The sequence below is a fragment of the Hyperoodon ampullatus genome (assembly GCF_949752795.1).
Source record: "Hyperoodon ampullatus genome assembly, chromosome: 15".
NCBI classification, from domain to species: domain Eukaryota; kingdom Metazoa; phylum Chordata; class Mammalia; order Artiodactyla; family Ziphiidae; genus Hyperoodon; species Hyperoodon ampullatus.
This window is the reverse complement of record NC_136928.1, coordinates 22,200,257-22,225,144: the sequence shown is the minus strand read 5'-3', so window position 1 is coordinate 22,225,144 and position 24,888 is coordinate 22,200,257.

Below are 24,888 nucleotides of genomic sequence, written 5' to 3'. Positions count from 1 at the left end.
GTTCAAAATTGTATTCAATTGCAAACAATCCCTAAACAATAGTTAGAGGGCAATACAATGTTTGTAGAAGCTTGCCTAGACATTACCTAAAAAAAGCCCAAATTGTGAACTTTGCCAATAACTTACACACCGTTTATCATGACTGCAAATTCATGAACTTTGTTAATTCTTCTTTAGTTTGTCTCTATACATTTCACATACATAAAAACAAAAATAGGTATAAAGATGCTCCAAAAAGCTTGGTCTGGGAACAGATTGGAATTTGGGTTTTAGTCATCAAAGATGTGATAAACAATACTGGGTATTAATGTAGAAAAGAGATTGAGCTTTTTTAATGGGACATCAAACAAGACTTTATTAGCATCTATTAGGTTCAACCCAAAGCTCAAGAAATCGCATTAATGAGCATCATATATCAGCATGTCTGTTATTAGATAACAGTATCCCTGAAAACTAGCAAGCCATATAGTACTTTCTACTTTTTTACCTTTATCTTTAGAATTAGCTGACATTCTATCCTGTTACACTGGCCTTACTATTAGTAATAGTGAACCAATTTATAAACCCATTAGTGACACTTTTTCCAGAAGATAAAAACAGTCAAAATTATCTGGCAGCAATTAATCTTAATGGCTGTATGCAGTAAACAGCAATGGGCTAATTCCAGCTCTGTCAGCCCCATCAAACAATCCCGCATTAGGCAGCCTTTCAGTGATCCATTAAGCATATTCAGAACAACAACAAATTCAATGCTGAAGGCATATGCACTAAACATTACAACAGTGATCTTCTGAAGCCATCATTATCTCTTAAATAGTACTTCCCCCATGTATTATCATTATGCTGTACATTAGAAATACTTTGATTAAACTCCCTTAATTCATAACAGACAGCTGCAGACCATTTATGCAGTTAATCTCAACACAACAGCTATTGAGGAAATATAACAAACGAAGGCTGTAAACTGGAAGTCATTACTATGAAAGATACTGGTTTCCTAGCCCTCTTAGAGCAGAGTGCATCATGAGTATAGGCTTTGGGTCTACAAGGATGGGGGTGAAGCCATTAATGACCTTCCACTCTCCCTGGAACATCTGTCCTGAGGGTTGTTGTCTTGTAGGCTGGGCGTGTGACCAGTTTAGACAGGGCTGTTTCCTGGGCACTGACTACCCCAAGGGTCTGACCGAGGAGAACCAAAGCTTTGGTATCAGCAAGTCAAGGCTTGGGTTATATGAATAATCTCATTGATTTCACTGAATTGTTACCGAAAAGCACTGGCAAACCGTTCTGCTTGTGTGGCATCCTTAGCAACAGCTTCCAATTTCCTTTCCAACATGCAGTGTCTGTTAAAGTTTAATTCATAGTACTTGAGTTCACATACTTTCAAAAAAGGAGCCCTACCCAATTTCCCCGGAAGCTTTCTCTCCCACGTGTGTGGTATCTTTATTGAACAATTTAGAAAAACCTCCGTGCAAAAAATTCCCACCCCCAACAATTTAAGTAGCCACACCGCAACTTCATGTTCTGCTGAGTAAAATATGCGCTGGCTTAATTTGATGTACAAGAACGCTGTGTAAACTTCCCCTATAATATAGCTTCACAAACTTTTTCCTTTTCGCAGGTAGAGAAACCATAAACATGCACATGAATGAGCTCTATGTGCCTGGCAATTTTTCCCCTCACATAGGGTTTAATTCAAAGTTCAAAACCACAGACATCGTGTCTACCTTTTGATGAAATGGCCAACTAATTAAAACATAAATTTCGCGTCCCCTTGCCAACTCTGACAGTACGTTCAAGTTTTCAGGCTTAGCATCAATGAATTAAATATTGATTCCAAATGTAAAGCACCCTCATTGTGGAGCGATAAGGGTTTAGCTTCAGAGGCAAAGACCAATCCCAGTGGCGGTTTACTCTGAATGTCTCAGGGGATTTCGACCTTGTGGTTAAGTTGGCCCATCCCTCCAAGACGTCCGTGAACTCAAGACTGTTCATGCTTGCTGCCCGTTTGCAGAGACTAGATGGGCTGGGTGGAGGTGACTTGACTCTCTGGCCCCTCGGTGACCTCTGGTGCAGTTGAGACCCCTTCTTCCCTTCTCCCACGTTCCCACCCACCCCCTCCTAGAACACCATGCTTTTTAAAAAAGGGCAACTCTGGGCTTCCCTGGTGGCGCAGTGGTTGAGAGTCCGCCTGCCGATGCAGGGGACACGGGTTCGTGCCCCGGTCTGGGAAGGTCCCACATGCCGTGGAGCAGCTGGGCCGCTGAGCCGTGGCTGCTGAGCCTGCGTGTCCGGAGCCTGTGCTCCGCAATGGGAGAGGCCACGACGGTGAGAGTCCCATGTACCGCAAAAAAAAAAAAAAAAAAAAAAAAAAAAGGCAATGCTGCGGAACTTTCCTTATTTTTTTCTCCTTTCCCTTAAATTTGTTTGAAAGCCGTGAATATAGTGACTGCTTGCTCTATCCCTTATTTCTCAGACTTGCTTTTGTGACAAAGCTGTGATGAAACAGCCCCGGGCACCTGGACATCCTGAGGTCAATTTCAGGCCTGAAGTGCAGTTTGGACCAGCCAGGACTTTCACCCATTTTGACAAGTCTTCCCATCCTGAGACCTCACTCCCTGCCACTTCCAGTTCCTGAGGCACAAGATCAGTTTGAGAAAATAATGTCCCTCCTGAGAAATTCACAACACTTGTCAGCATAGGAAAGCCTCCGAGTTCTAGAAAAAAAGAAGCCTGGTTTGACTGTGATTAACTCAGTACACCAATCCTACCCAACGGATTTCTCCTTCAATGGAATAACCGTTAACATCTTATAGGGCATCAATCTTTTATAGTCTATTTTGGGGACATGTTTTTCTAAATTCCTGCTTGTAATATTATTGCCTCAAGATTAATCTGTGATGGGAAAGAGCAAGGCTGTGATTTGATTAGTTATGTTTTCTTCTAATTTTTGTTCGTAAGATTTGGTTTAACTTAAAGCTATTCCACCATTGACAAGTGCCATCAGCAAAGGAAAATGTGTTTGGAGTTCACAAGGTTTTGGACTTGCATCGATGTTGCCGTTCATTCCAGGAATCTAAAAGCATCAAACAGTGTTTACAGGGAATTTTGTGTCTTCTGATTGAGGGTAAGCTTTTCTTCAACTAATGATTAGATCTTCACAACTGATGTTAAACACATGGTTAATTCACGAATGTGCTAATTTTCCCTGCTGTGGAACGTTATCTGAGCTACAACACAATCATATCATGCATCCAGAGTTATATCTAGACAGATTTACATACATCAATATCTGCGTCTATTCAGGAAACTTCAAATTATGAGCAGGTAACTTCTACATTCTAATTTGAAGTATGTTGCTTGGGAACTCAGTATACACTTTCCAAAAGAAACGTATTACAAACGGTGTTTATGTTCACGATCTAACCTATAAAAAAGCCTGTTTAATCCACTGCACCTGCATGGCTGAAACCTACATAACCGCAAAAAGCCAAATATCAGTACAGTTGCTATGCTGGTAAATTAAACCAAGTAGAAAAATTATAAGGTGATGAAATTAGCTAAGAAATCCTTTTAAAGGTTTGATCTAAAATGCTAAAGCTTGAGGAAATATCGGTTTAATTTTAAAAGATGAGGTTATAGACGGAGATTTGTGTGTGTGTGTAGCTTCTGTTGCAAATTTCTAATTGCAATATTTCTAATTTTTCTTCTAAACATCCTCTCCAACTCCAGCCCTCTGTTATATAGACATCACAGTAAGTTTCTTTCGAGGAAAAAGGAGTAAGACCCCTGTAAGGAATATAAGTGAAACAAATAATTAGAGAGAACAGAAAAAAAAGTTTCCTATGAAATCAGGTAAGAATTGGCAGTGATAAGGGAAGGAGAAAGTAGCTTTCACACACACACACACACACACACACACACACACACACACACACACACACACAAGAAACCTTTGTTCCTTTGATGGATTTAGGTGAAATATGAGGAGTGAAATACAGAACAAGTTGGGGAACAGCATGTGTGCAGTGATTTTTCTGAAGGTGGCCATTTGGAGCCGGGGTCAAGTAGGGAGAATAGTCTTGCACATGCACCCGGTGTCCAGTGTGTCTTGGATTGTGCCCCAAACACCTGTATGGCCACCAACCCCTAACTTTTGCAAAGATTCCTGCTGTAGAGTTTAGCTCCTGTGACTAAGGTCCAGCTCCCTTTCCTGGGTTTGCTGTCCGGTTCTCCACTGAGCTGGTGCCCGGGCACCTCAACCCTCATTAGTCCTTTTCCCCAGAAGGCTGGCCCCTGCCCACTGTGCTCCACCCACTGTCTCGACCCTGTTGTGGACCCCTCTCCAGTCCCCACCCCGTTGCTGCCTCCGTTCCCCCCCTGCGCCCAGCTGCTTCCTTCTGTTCCGGGTCCTTCAAGAGCGTCTCATCATCTGGGCTCAGGTCAGCCTTCCCTGCCGTCCACTCATCTACTCTCCCACATCCACACTTTACACTGTTCTCGGAGTAGCCTTAATAAATGCCAGCTCGACCTTGGCTGAACCCTCCGACGAGCATCACCCAGCCTCTGCCTTATGTCTCCGCTCCTGGGCGCCAGCTCTCCTGACCTCCTGGCTGTTCCTCAAAGGCACAATGTTTATTCTCAACTCCTGGTCCCCTCCCCCTCACTTCTTCCCTATTAACTGCCTCCTACTCATCAATACTGTGTTCATTTATCATGTGTTTGGAACATCTCAGTCTCCGGCTAAGTAAGATGCACCTACTCACTGAATTATAATTCACGGAACTGTAATTACTTTCTTTTCTCACTTTGACCCACGTGAAAACAAGGACATTTCATTTTGCATCAGGAGACTGGAGACTATTTCTTGGAACATAGTAGGTACTTAAAAAAATATTCACTGGATGAAGGGACCAGAGAATATACAGCAATGCCAAGTACAGCGATTACTCCTCTTTCAGGCATACTGTAGAGCTGCAGAATTCTTAGATGGTTAACAGGGAGTTATTAGTAGATATGAACTACATTATATATAGAAAAAGGTATTCATAATGTTCGCATAAAAAGGTTAACAAGTGCCGATCTGCCTGTGGTAGGATTACAAGTGGTTTCATTCAACTTTTACAGGCATGAGTGTCTCGCTTAAATTGTTTTTGAAAAGCATGGGCTATTTTCATTATGAGAAAAACTGAGAGATAATGAAAAAAATACAGTGTCTCCTTAGCATGGTTCATGACTTTGCAAAGAGACAGGACACACAAGGCCCACTGCTGCCTCCTGTGTGGCCCCTGGGCTTCTGGTCTATTCGGCTCTTCTTGCCCCTCTGTTTCCCTCATTTTCTTGCTTTCCCCCATGGCGTCTGTGATGGGCAATTTGGCCTTGATGTGGCTCATGTTGGAATGCGGGTGGGATGCTTCCAATAGCAGTTTGATTGTCCAGGTTAGTCACCTCTACTGAGACGGACCGCTGTGTATTGTTGATCAGCTGATCCCCGTGTTGACATGTCCCAAAGTTGTGGTGGAAGGGGTGCTGAGTCTTGGTAGAGGACTCACTTCTCCCGGCATTCCTGGGCATATGGGTTTGCTCAAAGGGAGAGTTGTGGTCCGTCGTTTACTTGCCTCAAGACACACGGAACCAATTGTTCATAAGGAGGCAGAGTGGCTGGTTTACCAAAGGAAAATAAAGGAACTCAGCCAAAGGGCCACACAAGGTCCCTCCAGAAGCTGTGTGTGTCCCGAGCATCCCTCTGGACCATTAAGGCAGCACCTCTGCCCATGGCAGGGCTGAGTGCAGAGCCTACCCCATAAGTGCTGTTCACGGGCTAGTCTTTCTGAGTTCCACTGAATGAGCCTTTCATTCCTATGAAAGTTAGTGAACTCTCTTAAATAGCAATGCAATATTTCATGTTTATTCCTAACACTACATCTACACGCATATTGAGGAAAATTGGTGTGCTAGTCTTATAGTATTAAAGATGATCAAGAAAAAACATAACAGTACTTGAAACAGTCCAACCTTCTCTGTTCATGACAATGTCAGGTGACCTGAGGCTTTGTTTAATGATGAGGTTTGTTGCTATGCTAAATTAATTCAGTTCAACAAACATTTAGTGGGCATCTCACCCATTCACGGCACCATGCTCCCATGGTAGGGGCTTTGGGGGGATAAACGATACAGGAATTTACAATATGGTGCCTGTAAAAGAACTGAGATATAAATTCTCTCCTCCCTGATCATAACTTGGTAGAATAAACATTTTTATTTGCATTTATTGGATGATTTTCTTTTAACTAAGATTTACTCTGAGACCTCCTTGAAAATTTCGGTAACTCACAAACTCCGCTATCCATAACTTTTCAGCACGCTTCTATTTGCTCACTGATCCCTTCATTTACAACCTCTCAGCAAATGTTTGTTTAATGCTCCTCTAGGCCAGGAACTGTTCTAGGAGCTTAGAGATATAGCAGTGACCAAAATTTTACACACACACACACACATACACATACATACTCCTTACCGAGAATGATTAATGGCTGAGGGGAGACAGAGAGCATCTGGAAAGGGTGAGAAGCTCTTCTGAGATGGGTGTCAGGAAGACTCCCTGAAAAACTGGCATTTGAATGGAGACTTGACAAGCCTGGGGGGTGAGCACACAGGACAGGTGTCCCCGCAAGTACAGAGGCCTGAAGCACAGTGAGGTAAGAGTGTCTGCCCAACAGTGAAAAGAGCAAAACCGCTGAGGAGAGCACGCTGGGTAGGAGGTGATGGCTGAACCATGATCAGGCTCCAGAATCGAGGGGCTTGTCGGCTGGGACAAGGCCAATGGGCCACATCCCAAGTGGAGGGCGTTGAGCTTAGAAGAGTCTTAATTTGACCTTCCCTAAAACTGTGAATCACTCTATTGCACACCTGTAACTTATATAATATTGTATATCGACTATAATTAAATAAAAGGAAGATCTCTCTGACTACTCCATGGAGAAGAGCTTGCAGAGTAAGTTAACAAAAACGAATAAATAGCTACGCCATTATTTTAGTCCTTGGTCCAAACGAATTTGCACGGACATACTACCCTCTCCTGCTTTCCACGACACTGCTAACAATGTGTCAACACCACTGGTATTATCCAAGAGAAATCTCTACCTAGAAGATTGGGCTCCATGTCTAGAACTTCCCAGCCATGAGGTCCTGTGTGGAAAGGATCCAAATAGAAACTGGGTGACCTGCTGTCTGGGGCCTTGTAGGGTTCTTACCCTGAAAGGACATGAACCCGGGTGCCTCTAAGCTCCTGTCCTGCTCTGAGACTTGCTAATACTCGGGATTCATTTGCTCAGCACTTAGTAGTATCCACAGCACAGGAGTCTAGGTTTCAGAGAAGACGGGGAGGGTACAGTAGACGTCGGCAGCGCTTCCCACTCGTGCATTCTGGGAGTGGGTGTGGGGGGGCAGACTGCTCCCGTCTCTCAGCCTCTCCTGAACTCCTCCTTGGCTTGAGAGAGCCCTTTGCCCAAGGTCATGCTGGGATACCACGTGTCAGGGACCAGTCGATGTGGGGTTTTAAAGGCCTGACCCCTTTGCTCCATTCTGAAACAAATATGAAGGGCCATTCTAGACCTGGAGCCCCACGAGGTTGCTGGGACATTGTCGACACCACAGCCCGGCATCTCCCTCTGCCCAGTCCCGCTCTATTCTCTTCCTTCCTACCACGTTGGACATTGGTCCCTAAACATGTCCCCACTAACCCTCTTGCAGCCTACGTTCCATCCCTGTGTCTGCTTCTTGGGAACCCAAATAGAGAACATCATCGTGTGAGAAAGCAAAGTGCCTCTGATGCAGCTCAGGGTTCCTGGGAGCACTTTGAGGATGTTCATCTTCACATAAGCCTCAGGGGGGCCTCGGAGCCAGCCAGGGTCTCTCAAGCCAGAAGGAACACAGGAGTCTCCACGCACGCTCCAGGGATGGGCAGGGAGTGCAGTATTGGGTTCACAGGGGTGGCTCAGTTAGTTTGTATTAAAAGTCGTAAGCACACATCACAAACCTTTACCCCAGTCACGTGTGAACAAACACTGTGCTCCAGTTTGGAAGGTTCCAAGCGTTGCCCTGAGGGCCAGCGTGCGCTGGAGCTGGAGACCTTCAGCTCCTGAAGGCAAGGGGGAATTCTCCATAGTGCATCCATGTGATGGGCCAGGTGGGAAAGAGGTCAGGACTGTGGTTCCTCCTTGGTGGCGAAGGAGAAAGAAGGTTGTCACATGCTCTGCAAACTGCAGGGGACCCTGGGCCATCTCCCAACATCGAGTGAGATAACAGAGCAGCACAGTAAGAGAAATTCAGAAATCACCTAGACACGGAGAAGTTTCCTTTCTAGCTTCACCCCAAATAATTTTATATCATCCTCTGACATTTTATTATTCCTTTTATGTCCCTTCCTGAAGTGCTTCAAGAATACATTTTTTGGCAAGTATCTTTCATATGAATTGGTCTGTTGGCATCGAAAAGTTACACTATGAATTTAGCTACAATACAGAAACATTAAATATAATATATATAGGCATAGATGTCGCTGGAACTAAGTCTGTATGTAACTGTATTTCAGTCTGAGGGTAGGAGACAAATTTTGTGGGCATTAATTTGAATTCTTATATGCACCATGAGAAAATGAAAGCATCCAAATATATTGTATTAAAAGGAATAACTAGTTGAGTCCATTCACAATAGGGTTTTAATCAACATTTCTAAACTTCTTGCTGCCCATAGTCTGGGATGGGTCACTCTGACCAACCACCATTGCTTTTTGCAGGATGGTCCAGAGCAGTTCAATGGTCCAGGCTCAGGAAGCCCATCCTGGGTTCAAATCCTGGCTCTACTCTCCAGCTGCATGGCATTGAGCAACTTACCTAGTCTTCATGGCTCAGTTTCCTCATCCATAAAATGGGGATAAAAACAATAATACCTGCCTTATAGGGTTGTTTTGAGAAGTTAATATACATCAAATACTTGGAACAGTGCCTGACACCTAAAAGGCTCTAAATAATTGACTATCACTCAAGTGGAGTTCCCCTTTTTAAAAAAAGTGTGCCCAAGATATTTTGAGGCAGTTTGTGTGTTGTGTATCACACTTGACTTCTCTCACCTGAGAATGTTACAAAGTTAGGAAACCTATTTTGGAATCAGATATGGTGACAAGGGAAGGCTGATACCCTCTACTACCACTGGAAGCATCCCTGGCTTTCCTCCCATTTCCAGCTCTATAATTCATTCATCATAGATTCGGAGAAATATTTTACTTTATGCACTTTATTTCTCTCATCTGTAAAATGGGCACAAAATACTTAACTCTCTAGAGTTCAGGGCAAAATCCTTGCTGAATAATTAGACTCCTTAGAGTCCAGTAGGAGCTGCTTATATAGCAAACCAAGCTCATACTCGGTTTTACAAGAATATTTGGGATGCGAGGTGGCTTCTGTTATTGTCCCTTGAATAGTTTCTTCCCCAGCACCTGCAGCACGCAGCTGAGGCATCTGGATTTGAGCCTTGACTGTTCCCTCTCATCACTGGATCATCTCAGGCTGTAAACAAGTCTTGCTTTGGAGTCCATCAGACTGGGGTTCAATCCAGGCTCTGAGAAAACAGAGAGTTAGGCAAACTCCTGTGGGGTCTGATACCTTATCTCACAGACAGCTGTGAACAGGAAGGAAGCACCAAACAAGGCAGAGGACCCAGCAGTGGTGGTCTCCTCCTCTTCCTTCTCATGCTCAGGGGCGGTGTTCTTATATCTGCAAAGCTTCATGATTGGCACATCACAGGTGCTTCATCCATGACGACAGAATTTGAATTTGTGGTACTTATTTCCAAAGTTCAATCTAAGAACAATAACACAGTATGTTTCAACACGAGCTTGGATCATGGTTTCCCTGTGGCACACACGTCTCCATATCAGTAATCTATACTTGTCCCTATGTCTTCATTCCTTGACTAAAACAAACAAACAAACAAACAAACAGACAAAAAAAATAAGAGGTGAGAGATTTGCTCATTTCAATTTCCACCATGTGTTTAACTTACAGTGAAGTTTCAGAGTTTTCTGATTTTAGGTACCTTAGTTTTCCATTCTCTGAAATGGGTAACTTGCTAATCAAAGAGTTAGAATTTAGTGCAAAGTATTTTCTCCATATTTGAACTGTTGATTGCATTTTGTCCATTTCGTTGGTATTAAATCTTTCAAAAACAAATTTATTAATTTTAACATTAGGAATTACATCATCATCTAAGGATTCAGCATGCATGTCTACACAGAGATACTATTAGGGGCTACAGTCATTATAATAGCATCCAAGACAAGTCAAGAAAATCTATAGCCATGCACTAATTATCCTTTTCCTTTTTTTTTTTCTCTCTCAACTTTACATCACTGTGAAAATTCTTCTTTTCCTAGGGTTAGGTAGCATCTCACGTGACTCCAAACTCAGATATTGGGTATGTTTATTATGGTGTCTCTACACAAAATGGAGTGGATACAGATGCTGAGAATACCATATATTCTAAAGGAATAAAATCTAATACGCTATAATAGTATTTCCTCCTTCTACACAAGACAGACACCTAAACGTGAAACCACACTTGATTCAGTTTCTTTAAAACATCCCTCTTTAATAATGAATTTTTCCTCTGCATTCCCACCCCCCTCACACTTATTGGACCCATCATGCTGGTTTTCGTGTAAGCGGGGCCTTTACACTCTACCAAGAAGGAAACTTCTAGAAGGTTGTGCTCTGAACTGTAGTCTTCTCTCTCAAGTCAAACACATTTCTTTCTTCCTTTTTTTTTCCAGCTACAAAGCTACAACAATGTTTATATTCATATGAAGTATTTCAGCAATTCATAGCCAATTTATCAATGACCATGCAGCTGCAGGCCCTGCAGTCTAAAAAAATATACCAGCTCACTTGGTGTTTACACAGGCCTTGAAAGCCCTGAGTTGAGGCAGGGGGATGGAAGGCATGGGAGTCGTTAGAAAGGTACAGCGGAGATTCTGCCAGTGATGGTAGAGGGATGTTTGCATTATAGCCCAACACATCATTAAGGACACAATTGTTATTTAATGTGGTACAATCATCTTTCTGCTGTTCGTGAAACCCACTTAAGTAATTACCTTCCTAGCTCATTGGCTCCACAAGCCACCTGGTTAGAAAGGGTTATATCTAAGGAAATATTAAAAACGGGCTTATACAATTGCCCCCTTCAAGCTGACTTTTACTTATTAGCATATGCAAAACGAAGATCTTTTTTCTTACCCTGAAACTCTGGAAACTTCAAGATAAATAAATGCTCTGGAGCATTAGAAAGATATCAAGAGAATAAGAACACATTAGCCAAAGTGTATTCTACCATCAGCCATCCTTAAAATACAGCTGATACCCACATAATGCCTGACTTCTTTGTATTTTCACGTTGACATCTGTTTTAACCAATCAATTTTTCATTAAAGCCAAAATGCTGTCTTAAGATTTGCCTTGGCTTTCTCCTTTTAAGACAAGACTGAATGTATGAAGAAAATATTCCTTTACAAAACTCAATGCCAGCTTACCAAGCTGTGTGTATCTTAATAAGTGGCATCATTTTGAAGGCTCGCTTTGAATAGTCTAGATATTAAGACGGAAGATTTAAAGAATCCACAGAACTTATTTTCAGAGCACATTTACATGTCTTTTAAACAGATTTTTTTTTCTTATTATGACGTGTCCAAGATATTTAGCACCATTTAAGAGGAGCAGCGCTGAAGCACAGAATTGAAATTGCTTGATAACACACATCTGCATTTTAAACTTTAAGCTCGCTTTCAACATACACTGTACCATCCATGTTTACTATAAATACAGAGAGGTAAGTCTGAAATACCTTTATCTTATTTGGTAGCTCTGTGTTGAAGCCTCTTTGTTTGAACAGAAGTGTCAGCTGTATTTTACTTTATTATATAAAAAAGTTTCAGAATTTAATTAAGGGTCAAGTACCAGCAGTAGATAAATGCAACAGCTAAAGCATATTTCTGATCACTCTGAAGTCTGCAATCATGAAAATTATTATCATTGAGTAAAACTGGTCTCAATGATGGTGACTGGGAGATGGATTCTGTGTTACTCAGCTGTCATTTACATAATAATGGGTTCCCGTTTTCATCAGCACCTTTTGTTTGTACAGTGCTTACTGCTACAGTAAATTGTCAAAATGTCATTCCTCTCCAATCAGCCAGAAAATATCAACAGTAAACAAGGCACAGGAAGAAATTCTCTGATTAGAAGTGTGGCCGAGGAAGAGTCGGGCTGAAGTCTCTGTGATCGCTGGAAACATGTTATTCTGGTGTCCTCAAGAATACTGTCACACGGCTTAGGAAAATTACTTCTCTCTTCCGCCCCCTCCACGAGCCCTTTTAATGAAGAAATACCACTCTGCTATGGAGGTCACTCTGAAGCCTTAGGACTATCACTAGGGATTAATAGATTTACATATGTATTTGTCCCTGTCACTCTGTTCCCTCTTCCTGGGAATCAGCCCCACCTTTCTCTGGCAGAGTATCTCCGATTAACCGGGGCTGGATTCTCCTAGTGTTCTCTCCCTGCTGATTCTCTGATTGTTGGCTAGCGGAGTGCCAGAGAATAAAGGGGTCTTGGACACACTGCCATCACATGGGGCTGCTACAGAGAGGCTCCCATCAGCCGACCAACAACGCTCTTCTGTTTCAGACTAAAGAGAGGCTGAGAGGCGGCTCCCCAAGGAGGTGTGTTGGGACTCAGGAGCTGGGGAAGCACCCCTAGTGGTGCCCCTCGACTTTCCACCCGTCCATCACTTGAACTTGGGGACCAGAGATGTGGAAGGTTAAGATGCCAGAGCCCAAAGCCAGTGTCAGCATTTAGGGCGCTGAGTCCCGAGGGCCCAGCTCCAAATTTTCTTTCTCCCTGGTCTGCATCCCACCCCACTCTTCCACAATATTTTAAAGTATGTAAGATACATAAAATAGATGCTTCTTTCTGTTCCTCAATGAAATCTGCCCAGGACCAGAAAAGGATGAGGATGAATTAATACTGTATATGCCTTATAACCATTATAGTTACAAAGTATATTAAAATTAAAGACTTCACATTGTGTTTGAAATAAAAATGAATATAGCAGCATTCTGCCAAGAGTCCCAGAAACCACTCTTGTGTGGAATTGAAACATTTGGCTCATATAATACTTAATTTATTTTTATGAAATGACAAGTTATATAAATGTATGTTTAAAACAGAGGGGCACAACAGTTTTTTTTTTTTGGTAAGTTTCTCTGTATTCTGGCTTATATAGCTACACATAGTTAGGACTTATATCTAAATAGAACAAAAAATAATAAACTTTCCCAAAGTGATTTTTTTTAAGCTACGCGTTCTCCAAATATTTCAAAATGTGATCATGTAGTTAGGTTACCTAGGGAAAGGCTCATAGTACCTTCTTTTGGAAATGAATAGGAGGTTTTAAATCTACTGAAATGAAGTGTTGACATCAGGAAATATTTTGTAGAGCTTTCGGCTTTCTTCCCATGCACTTTATTTTGCTTGGCTACTTTTAATTCCCCCCACCCCACTTCTTCTGTTTGAAAATCTGACATTGTCCAAACCCTTTCGATTAAAAAGCTCGGCTGAATGAAAGCACTGGGATGCTGTGCTGGTGCATCCGTAAACAGGGGGGCTCGTGTCGCTGGGCAGCGTGAGGAGAAATAGGGCTGATCTGCCGTAATTACCCTGACACCTCATGCAGTACAGGGAATTAACTCCTAGGACTTTGGGCCGAATGAAGAAGTTGATGTTTCATGTTGTGAATGCATCAGTGCCTGAACCCATTACCAGTTTTAACGGAGATGGGAATTTACTATACTTTTTTTTTTTTTTTTGGCTGGGCATGTACAGCGATGTGCAGAAAATAAGCCAGGAATTCAGGATGCTGAAGCAACAGTGGTTTGTATTTTTATTATGGCCTCTACCTTCTGATTCTGTTCCCTATCTATGAAACATAAATAAAAGACAAGAACTATGCGAACGTTGTCTTGAAAAGAGGGAGCCTGCTGTCTTAGGGGAGAGGTTAGTGTGTCACTAAAGTGGGTGAAGGTATTCCAGGACAGACCTAGAGGGACGGAAGTGCTTGAAAACACACAGAGCAGGAGGGGAAACACAGCTCAAAAGGCAACTAGTTAGCAGCTGGCACTCTGACCTTTAACTGCATCCATGGTAACTGGGCTAAAAGATGGAGTTCCATTTTATTATTCTCACACCCACAATGTTAAGCCTGTGAATCCCCATTGCAATTTAATGGCTGAAATCAGAAGGCAGATCTGTGTTCATTGGACCACTGCCGATACCCTCTTAGCTAATGAGCGCAATAAACATTTTCATGCCAGGAAGCCACTGCAAGTGGAAATATTATGCCATACAGAAATATATACCCAAACACAAAGAAATGGTCAGGGAAGCTTGTCTTTTATGTGTGTTTGCATATTCTAACATTCAAAGCCAATCATCTTTTAAGGAAAGGATTAAAAAAAGCTGCTAGACTATTAAAAACTGTGGCATACCACAAAGCTTATTGTGAATGAGAAATCTCAAGTTATGAATTCTAGAGTTAATGAGTATTACTGCCTCTTCTATTATTTTCCTTAATGAATCTTATTATTTGTAAATGCATGCTTCCTTTTATGTGGCTCTAATACACTTGGTGCCTTTTCCCTGACTATACACTGCACCGCCAGCGGAGTGGAAAACAGTGCAAAAGCAACCCACACTTTTTTGGTACCAGTGAAGAGGTTTTTGTCATAACTTTGCCTTTGCAGCCATTTAGTCCAGAGTTCTTTAAGAATTAACGACAACAGTGTCATTCTGTTCTCATGGACTCTGCAACCTACAAGGATACATAGATCACACTGGTTTGTTTTGAAAAACAGAAAAAAAAAAAAAAGATGAAGCTGACAACCAGCAGATGAGCTTTTGCACAGGCACTGCCTTTCTGAACGAGTGCTGGTAACACTTTTGATGAAAATACAGAGATTTAGGTTCAGAAGGAGATGAAAACTGAATCTGAACTCCTCAATCCAAGAAGCAGCCAGTTGCAGAGGTTCAAGTGTAGTCAACATATTATGTGAATTTCATGTAATTTTTCTGTTGCCATCCTCCCCAAAATTCTCTTTACAAGACTTACTTTTACCACATTAAAGTTTAGCAGTTTAACTGTGCCGCTGCTCTCAAAAGGCTGCCAAGAATTATCCTGGAAATGTATCGTATTTGATTCAAGAGGCACAGTCCACGTTCTAAAACTCCGTGAGTACCTGCAGAAAATGTAAGCTATGGAATTTTTTCCCTTGCTTTCCTTCAAATTTTCCTCAGTAGTTCGTAAAATACTGTTCAATTTTATTTTGGTTAAATGGTTTTCTGAGAAAAGATGAGGGCTTAATAACTTTCCTTATCAGGAACAATAAATGTTTTTCTTGTGGCACGATGCCAGGGATCCTTTGTAAGTAAAAGCTTGAACTCTTTTGCTAACAGAAACTACTTGTTCTAGAAACGACAAAGGTCAGGGAGAAAATAATTTTGGTGCTTCTTATGCTTTAAGACAATGTCACTTTTCTCATTATCAGAGAGTTTTAGGAGGGCTGGGGGAAAAAAAAAGCGAGACAAAGGATGTGAGAACTCAGAGCCCTGAATAATCACACCTGTTTACTTGACTTATGAAAGGGCAGGATGTGCCTCTATCCATTTAATAAAAGATGTTCTATCAATTTAGACAATTATGCCAAAGATTAAGAATGTCATGAAGCTGATGAAATCTCCTAGGTAACATTAAAAAATAATATGCTTTTAGATCACATCATATATTAAATGACAACTGCCAATTCTTTTTAAAGGAGTCCTCAAAATTCTTTCCTGAATGACAATTTGAAGTTAAAATACTTTGTTCTTAACAGTTAACTTCATTGACATGACACTTTTACTTCTTGACTCAGGAGACTTGGCGAAGAAGAGCTTTTTGTTTATCCAAGTAAAAGCAGACTGCAAGACACAGTATTTTATGGCCTTTCTGCATCTTTGCTTAATTAAAGAACAACAAGAAATGTTTTGCTAGCATATTACTTGGTTAAAAATATCTAAATCTGACTTACATTTAAATATTTACCATCCTCTTAACTTTATTTTTTTGGCTTTTGTACAACTGTTTTTCTTATCATTAGCTTAGTAAAATTAAAAATTCAAGCTTTCAGGAAAAGAATCACCATGGGAAAGTTAAGAAGATGAGCCCTCCATGACCTTGGTCAGCCCCAGCTCTGGGGAGGGCAGCTTGCAGGACCAGAGGTGAGTGGGTTAACGCACCTCTGCTGCCTGTCTCCCGTTTGCTGTGGTACACAAATTCTATCGACTGGGAGGTCTGTTCTTGAGGACGGTTATAGAGAGACCCGACAGCCATGAGCAACCTGGTAGACCCTGAACATGGGAGCTACGGAAACACTTAGAATCGTTTAATCACCTTTAACGTATGTATTTGTATAGTCTTAGAACCTGGGTGGAAGGCATCACCAGTCCCCTTGGCCTCTACCACCTGAAGCCCCACCCTCAGTAAAGATCCATCTCTCCACATTGGCCCAAATGGTGAAGGGGGAGGACCTGAGCCCCACCGACCACCAGGCAGACTCGAGGCCTGGAACTTGTGCATTGGTGACAAGCTCTAGGGGACCAGGATGTAAGCAGAGCTATTATCTGCCAGCAAGGATGCTGTCCTTTTTAAGGAACTCTGCTGCCGCTGCTAACTCCAGCTTGGATGATGCTTCCCTTGCCCAGATCTGCCCTCTGCTCCTCGTCTACCTCCATCCTCACCTTCTGCCTCCCAGCTCAGTTTCATAATTTAACTCTCTGCCCAGCAAAGCACCAAGTGCTTCTGGCTTGTTTGTGACAAGGAGTAAAAAGCCTATTGTCATTCTGCACTTTTCAGCTTCTGGGCCCTGGTATGCAGATCCTTTTGTTTTACGTAGTAGATGTGAAACTACCATTGTTATTATCAGCAGCATCTTCGGACCAATACTCACTTTGTAAGCTCTTAGCCCGGGCGTGTTGTAAGCACCATCTCATTTAATCCTTACAGCAATTCTATGGGGAAACCAATTTGGGGAGGTTAAGTAAATTATCAGAAATTATAGAGATAGTAAGTCATTTAGTCGAGCTGTAATTCTCAGAAATCCAACCTCTGATGACAGAAATCTAAGTTTTGGTTGTATTTTGTGGTGCAGATGCTGTGATCCAGGGATCCTTAACCAGTGCTTCTATCTGTGGAATTGGAGGATGAGGGATATTTTTGTATCAGATTTTCTTATAACGATCCTAGAATTCTCATCTACCTGATCGCTTAGAGAGAGCATGCACGTCATTGGACACCCACCAACCTAGATCGTCTGTGCCTCTTGGGTTTGTACTCTGAGCCTTTCACACTGACCGCAAAGCAATGACAGTGGGGTTTCACTCCAGTGCCCACCTTGGGCCATTCCCCAGTCCACGACATGCCCGTGAATGACTTCATGCTGCAGGGTCCACGGGCCATTTTTCCTCCATGGCCTGGCTTGTGGTTCGGATTCAAAAGTGTATCCATTGGATCACTTGACAAATTTTAGTGGCCTCTTTGAGCAAAAATCATCTTGCAAGATGACTTTAACAGAAAGGGAACGTGGAAGAGAAATGATCACAAAGTTATCAGTTGAGGTAGGACGTTATTTACATGTAATATCACCATTACTCTTTCATCCAAGGGGAAAGTAGGAGACGTAAGATAATCTATCAAAACATCGTGTGAGTTTTTAAGAAGAAAGACTTAAAAAGAAGGTTGTACTTGACATTGGGAAACATCCAACATGGTAATGCAGGGTCCTCACCAACATGGCATTTTGCATCCCACCTACAGCTTCTGTCTGAGTGGGAGAGCAGGGGCCATGTGATGATCTGAACAAACTGGGCAGGGAACCAGGTTTTTCCCAGAGCGGGAAACTTCTCTAGAGAGGATCAGTGAGAGGAACAGCTCTGAATCCAGAAGTGTCTTCTCCAATTTCTCACTGTATTCTGACTACAGGGGAGAAAAAGTCACATCACAAAAGACTTGTGGAAAGAAGGCATACAAGCAGTAGAAAGTAATTTTCTAACGATATCAGTTCTCAGACTGCGGATGATAACAGAAACGAAAGCAACATGGTTCAAACGTGGGCCCATGACAATCTAACACCAGAGCGATTGAAGAGAAAATGACTGATGGAAAGAAACAAAGGAGAGTTGAAAGTCACAAAGTTGGTTTATGGGAATAAGGCAAGTAATGTCAGGGGAATGGAGAAAACACGCAAACTAGAGGCCCTGATCTTTGGGCAATAAATAAGGCAATTTGCATGGGTGGCTTAAAATGGAATTGTATGGGAAGAAAATCAAGCAATAATTCAAAATGAAAAATGATTCCACCCTTAAATAAAATCACAACTCTTCTTATAAAACAGTAGAGCCAACCAATCAATGTAGAGAATCTAGTACCTTTGGTAGAGGGTTTAATTTAAGATTCAGAAGGAATTATACAGGAAGGGTAAAGATGACTTTTCCAAAGGCCAAGATCATGACTTCATATGTTGGTGCTATTAGTATTACGGAAAAATCAAAAGGGTAAGAGGTCAAAGAGAGAAGAGTATTCATATGTTAGTTTTTTTAAAAAAATAAATATCACATACTGCTGTTTAGAGTGGGTTAAACATAATGAAATTACAGATAAAGTCCTATCCTCCTAACGTATTTGGAACTTTTAAAATTATAAATCAGGGCTTCTCTAAACAGATGAATAATGCTAATCAGGCTTCTATTTATTTCTGCTATAGCATGGCAGCAACTGCACCATTTGGGTAACATTGATAATTCCAGTAGAGACCAAAATAGACATCCATAGAGGGGAGACTGTCAGGGTAAATGTACTCTAAGACCAGAAGCACGGCAGACAATTTGTGTTGACACCTTAATCAGGACATGCTTCCCTTTGGTCAGTCTTTCTGGGTGGTAATTGTTTGGGCTCAGAGATCATCTGACAATCTCACTCTATTTTCCCGTGAATCCAAGAAGAGTCTAAAGCCTTAATTAGCAAGTAGGGTTTAAGAAGAAGGCAGTTTGGATTTTCTGGGTAACTGAAACATCGTCAATTAGGGCCAACAACTTTGGTTTCTTTCCATTTTTACTGAAAATTTCCTCAAAAATGTTGTCATGGAGTTTCACATCTGCACACTTAACTTGCTGAAATTCAAGTTCATACATTTCGGAGCGGAAGTATCAGAGAGAGAATTGAAAAATGGAAAGAGCCCAGGCTGAGCTCCCATCTCCCCTTGCTCTCCATGAGCATTGCTGTAGGGTTCGGGCAATGAGAGGCCTGGCGCTTCTTGTCTTTCAGTGACCACAGAGCTGTCGCACCTCCTCTCTGAGTGGGGTCCTGGGGGTATAGACAAGGAAGTGCTCTTCACACAGAGTGGCCTCCAAATACAAGACAACTGCACCATTCTTTGCTCAGCCTCAGAAACAACGATCTATTCCAGTTTGAGTGGAAAAATAGTCTATAGTGAATTTATGGAGAGTTTGTACCATGTTATTCTGTGGTGGATATAAAGGGTGCTTCTGATCATTTTTTTCACTTTAGCTGAAATCCTCACCTCTAAGTAAGATGTGACTCGCCTTATACACATATTTAAACATAATAAATCAAGTTCAGGGACTTCCCTGGCAGCGCAGTGGATAAGACTCTGAGCTCCCAATGCAGGGGACCCGGGGTTTGATCCCTGTTCAGGGAACTAGATCCCACATGCATGCTGTGACTAAGAGTTCACATGCTGCAACTAATGAGCCTGCGAGCTGCAACTAAGGAGCCCACCTGTCGCAACTAAGACCCGGCGCAACCAAATAAATAAATTAAAAATAACTAAATAAAGAAACCAAGTTTACTACTGGTGGGCTTTATCTTGACTTGGGACCATACAGTATCATGTAATCTACACGATGAAATGTTTATTAGTAAATTTATTTTATAAATTTTTTGTCATTTACTTCCTGTTCCTAAAATTATGGTTTAGAGCAGTAGCTATATAATATTTTGGGGAAAATTGTATATTAATAAAAAATTAAATTTTATTTATTTTATTTTTAATTTAATTTTTATTTTATATTGGAGTATAGTTAATTTACAATGTTGTGTTAGTTTCAGGTGCACAGTAAAGTGAATCAGTTATACATATATATATGACCTCTTTTTCAGATTCTTTTCCCATATAGGTCATTACAGAGTATTGGGTAGAGTTCTCTATGCTATACAGTAGGTCCTTGTTGATTATCTATTTCACATATAATAGTGTGTGTATGTTAATCCCAAACTCCTAGTTTAACCCTCCCCCTACCATTTATGTTATAAAGTGATGGAATTCTATATTTTTTTGATTTATTAAGCCACGTTAATCTCTATTACCACATCAGAAATGACTTCTACTTTCTGTTGATTTCAACCACTTGTTTGTTTCATATGCATTGTATCTTTGCTGTCCAGTGCAGTAGGCATTAGCTACATGTAGCTATTTAAATTTAAATTATTTAAAATTAAGTATAGTAAAAAAAAATCAGTTTCTTACTAGCATTGGCCACATTTCAAATGCTCAGTAGCTATCTGTGGCTTGTGGCTTCCTATGCATTGTTGTAGTCCTTCAACTATAGGCAACTATAGGCAAAAAAAGGAAACAGCATTATTAATTTACAATAGTGCTAACTCCTCAGGATTTTGTTTTTGCTTTTGCTTTTCTAAAAATTTTTTTGCTCATCTCAAGACTTACTGGTGTTTGAGATATTTAGACACGGTAGAATTTGAAATTGTAGATTCTTTGAATTACATAAACTATTTAAAATACATGGTGCAGTTTCCTGCTTTTTGGAACAGTGAATTAGTTTGATGGAATGAACCCTCCTATGGGTAGGATAAAAATGTAAAATCAAAATAAAAAGTAAACTCCCAAAAACCCAAACAACTTGCAGTTACTTTTGAGAGACAAAGCAGACAGAGACTTAGAGGAGAGGGATCTGACTTTGGAAGATGGGTTACAACAGGTGAGATTTGGGAGTTTATGGTCTTTCGCCCGAGGACACTCACTAATCTGAATATGGTTTGGGTGGCAGAAAGCCATGGTTGGCTTGAGGTGTCAGGAGATAGTTTTAGAAGCTGGCTGAGCAGCCAGAAGCTTAGGGAATAAAACCCAGAAGTGTGAGCATTGCAAAGTGGGGTGAACCCCCAATTTGTGTAAAAACTTTTCCCAGATCTTTAGATTTCTATCAAACAGTATATAAGGGAAGACCTTAGGGAACACAACAAAAAAGCATCAGATGGAAACTAAAATAATTGTTTTAGTTTGCTGCTACCAGCACTTGGGAGACAGTGTTTGCAGTGTGAATGTAGACAAATACCCAACTATATATTGTCTACAAGAGACACATTTAACATGCAAAGACACAAACAGGTATAAAGTTAAATGGATAGAAAAGATACGCTGTACAAACACGAATCATAAGAAAGCTGATCTGTATTAAGACCAACGTAGACGTGAAGAAAAGGGGTATTACCAGAGATAAAGGGAAATTTCATCACAGTAAGAGGATCAATATATTTGGATGGCATAATTATATTAAGGACTTTATTATTATGTACATGATGATTATTATGTACATACCTGGTTATATAGCACTCAGTTCACTGTGCTTCACAGATATTGCATTTTTTACAAATTTAAGGTTTGTGGCAAACCTGAGTTGAGCAAGTCTGTCAGCTCCATTTTTCTAACAAACAGTATTTTCTCACTCAGTACCTCTGTGTTACATTTTGGTAATTCTCGCAATATCTCAAATGTTTTCATTATTATTGTATTTGTTATATTATTATATTATATTTTCATTATTATATTTATATTATGATATTATATTTTTATTATATTTCATTATTATATATATGGTGATCTGTGATCACTGATCTTTGATGTTACTTTTGCAAAAAGATTATGACTTGCTGAAGGCTGAGATGATAGCTAGAATTTTTAGCAGTCAAGCATTTTTTAATTAAGGTATGTACATTTTTGTAAAGACATAAGGCTATTGCATGCTTAATAGACTATAGAACAACATGAACATAACTTTTTTATGCAGTGGGAAACCAAAAATTTTATGTGACTAGCTTTATTGTGATATTTGTTTTATTGCGGTGGTCTGGAACCGAACCTGTAAATCTTTGAGGTCTGCCTGTAATGTGTACATAATAATTATGATGCAACCTAAAAGAGAGGTTCAAAACAAAAACTCTCAGAATTAAAAGAAGTGGATAATCACAATCACAATGGAAAATTCAATACTACTTTCTCAGTAAATGACAGAACAACTAGAAAATTCAGTTGTTTCTAGAACTAAAGTCACTAAAGGCATAGAAGATGTGAATGACACCAGCAACTTGACCTAACTGACACTTATAGAACACAAGACCCAACAATTGCAGAATACGCAGTCTTTTCAAATGCACACAAAATGCCTACCAAAGTTGGTCATATACTGGACTGAAAAACAAATTTCACATTTCAAAGGCATGATATCTCACAGAATATGTTATTTGAAAAAAATAGAATTAAATTGAAATGCATAGTTCAACTTCTTTTGAAAATCAGATTTTACATTTTTACAGGGTGCAAATTATAGTATTCAGACAGAATTCACTAAAGTATTTTTTATACTTCTACAAATAAAACTATGATTTTTTGAAGCTGAGATTTCAAAATAAAAATCTCAGAAGTGGAGGATCACATAAGACTTAGTGCTGAAGCTGAAATATAAGTCCTCAGTAGAACAAGATAGCTCAACATACATTTACTGGACAGAAAACTGGGTTTGATATTGCTACGAAAATGTTATAAGCACTAGTGCCAATAGAGCTGTCTACATTAAAAATATATACAATACTCCTACATTTGGTTAGAAATCCAAAATGAAAACATTTTTGTAACATAATTTGTCAGTATGTTTCATAAGTCTTGGAATAGATGCTGCTATGGCACTTTTCAAAAGAATATTGTCTGTAATGTTCTGACTTGTAATATATCCAGTACAGTGTTATTGATAACCATGAATATGACTATTTTACTCTTATTATAGAATATTATTCACATAAAAATAAGCTCATAATACGCTGCTAGGAAACAAATCAAATTATATGAAAAGTACCTAAAGAATGATACCATTTTATAAAAATAATAAATGTATATGTACATTAGAAAATAATTTTAAAAATTAACAGAAAATTAACAGTGTTTTCTCTAGTAATTGTCTTCTTTGGTGCTGTCTTTAACACATTATTTGTTAAAAATCTGTAATGTTATACCTCTTCATCAAGACTATGGACTAATCTGTGATCTTGATATCACAGCTGGCATGATGTGACTGCTCACTGTGTTTCAGTGCTTCTTGTGAAGCACTGAAATGCAGTGCCTTGAAGCAATAAATATTTCCATTTTACAGATGAGGAAAGTGAGGCAGAGAGATTGCCCAAGTGCATGCAGGTGGCATGTGTCTGAGCTGAGATTTGATCCTCAGGAGAATGACTCCAGAGCTGCAGCTCTTAACCCTTGTGCCACTGAAGCCATCCAGAAGGGAAAATACAAAAAGGGAAAATTGCTCAATAAGATAAGCCTCTCAGCAGACTAGCAAAGAGAGAAAAATGCACAGTGCTGAGATCAGTGGGATATCTGCTGGGCTTCAGGTCTCGAACTATGTAGGAACAATAAATTTTGCTATTGTGGGTAACAGGGTCCAAAGATGCTTCAAATGGTATGGGGGCAAGAAATTGGGGTTATTGCGTGAAAACAGGTCTGGAGTAGAGCTCCCAGGATGGTGGGAGAAGACTGGAGACACCTGCCTGGTGCTGCTCTCGTGGGTGGTGGCCTCTGTGAACCTGTTTGTGCAGGACCAGGCACTGCTGCATCCTCAGGATCGAGGCAGGCATCCCCTGAATATGTGCTCTCACTGTCACTACAAGACAAGACACTGAGAACTTCTACGACCATGTAACACCTGCCTCTGGAGTCAGGTCCCCAGGGGGGTGGAGCAGGGTGCCAAAAAGGGTCCTACACAAGGGATGAGCCCAGAAGGAGATACACACACACAGTACGATAGAACGTTTCACAGATGAGCCTACCAACCAAAATTTCAAGGTGTATTGAAGAATTCTAGTGCTGAGAAATGGAACCTAAAAGTAAAAAATGCAAATATAAATGCCCTCTAGACAGAAATCAAAACAACAGAATAATTCCTTTAAAATGCCTTTAAGTGTGCTTAGGAATCGTCAATGAGACCAATGATGGAACAGCCCTGTAACAAGAATAATAAATCACAGAAGACAGGAGTTAAACAAAGAGTGATTCATGTAAAATAAGTTGAAAATCTTGGAAGTAAAAAAAAATTGTAATTCATATAAAATACAAAATTGATGGGGTGAATTCTAGACTGGACATATTACAACGGAATTAGAAAATTGAGAGATAGTACTGAAAATTTCACCCAGAATCTCTTTCTCACTCTCACTTACCTTATCTATAAAATGGAAATATTTATTGCTGCAAAGAATGAATGAGATCACACACACACACACACACACACACACACACACACATATCAGAGGATGGTTAGCATTTTTAGCAATAAATTTTTTAAAAATTAAGGTCTGTACATTGTTTTTTTGACATAATGCTATTGCACACTTAATAGACTACAGTATCGTGTAAACATACTTTTATATGCACTGGGAAACCAA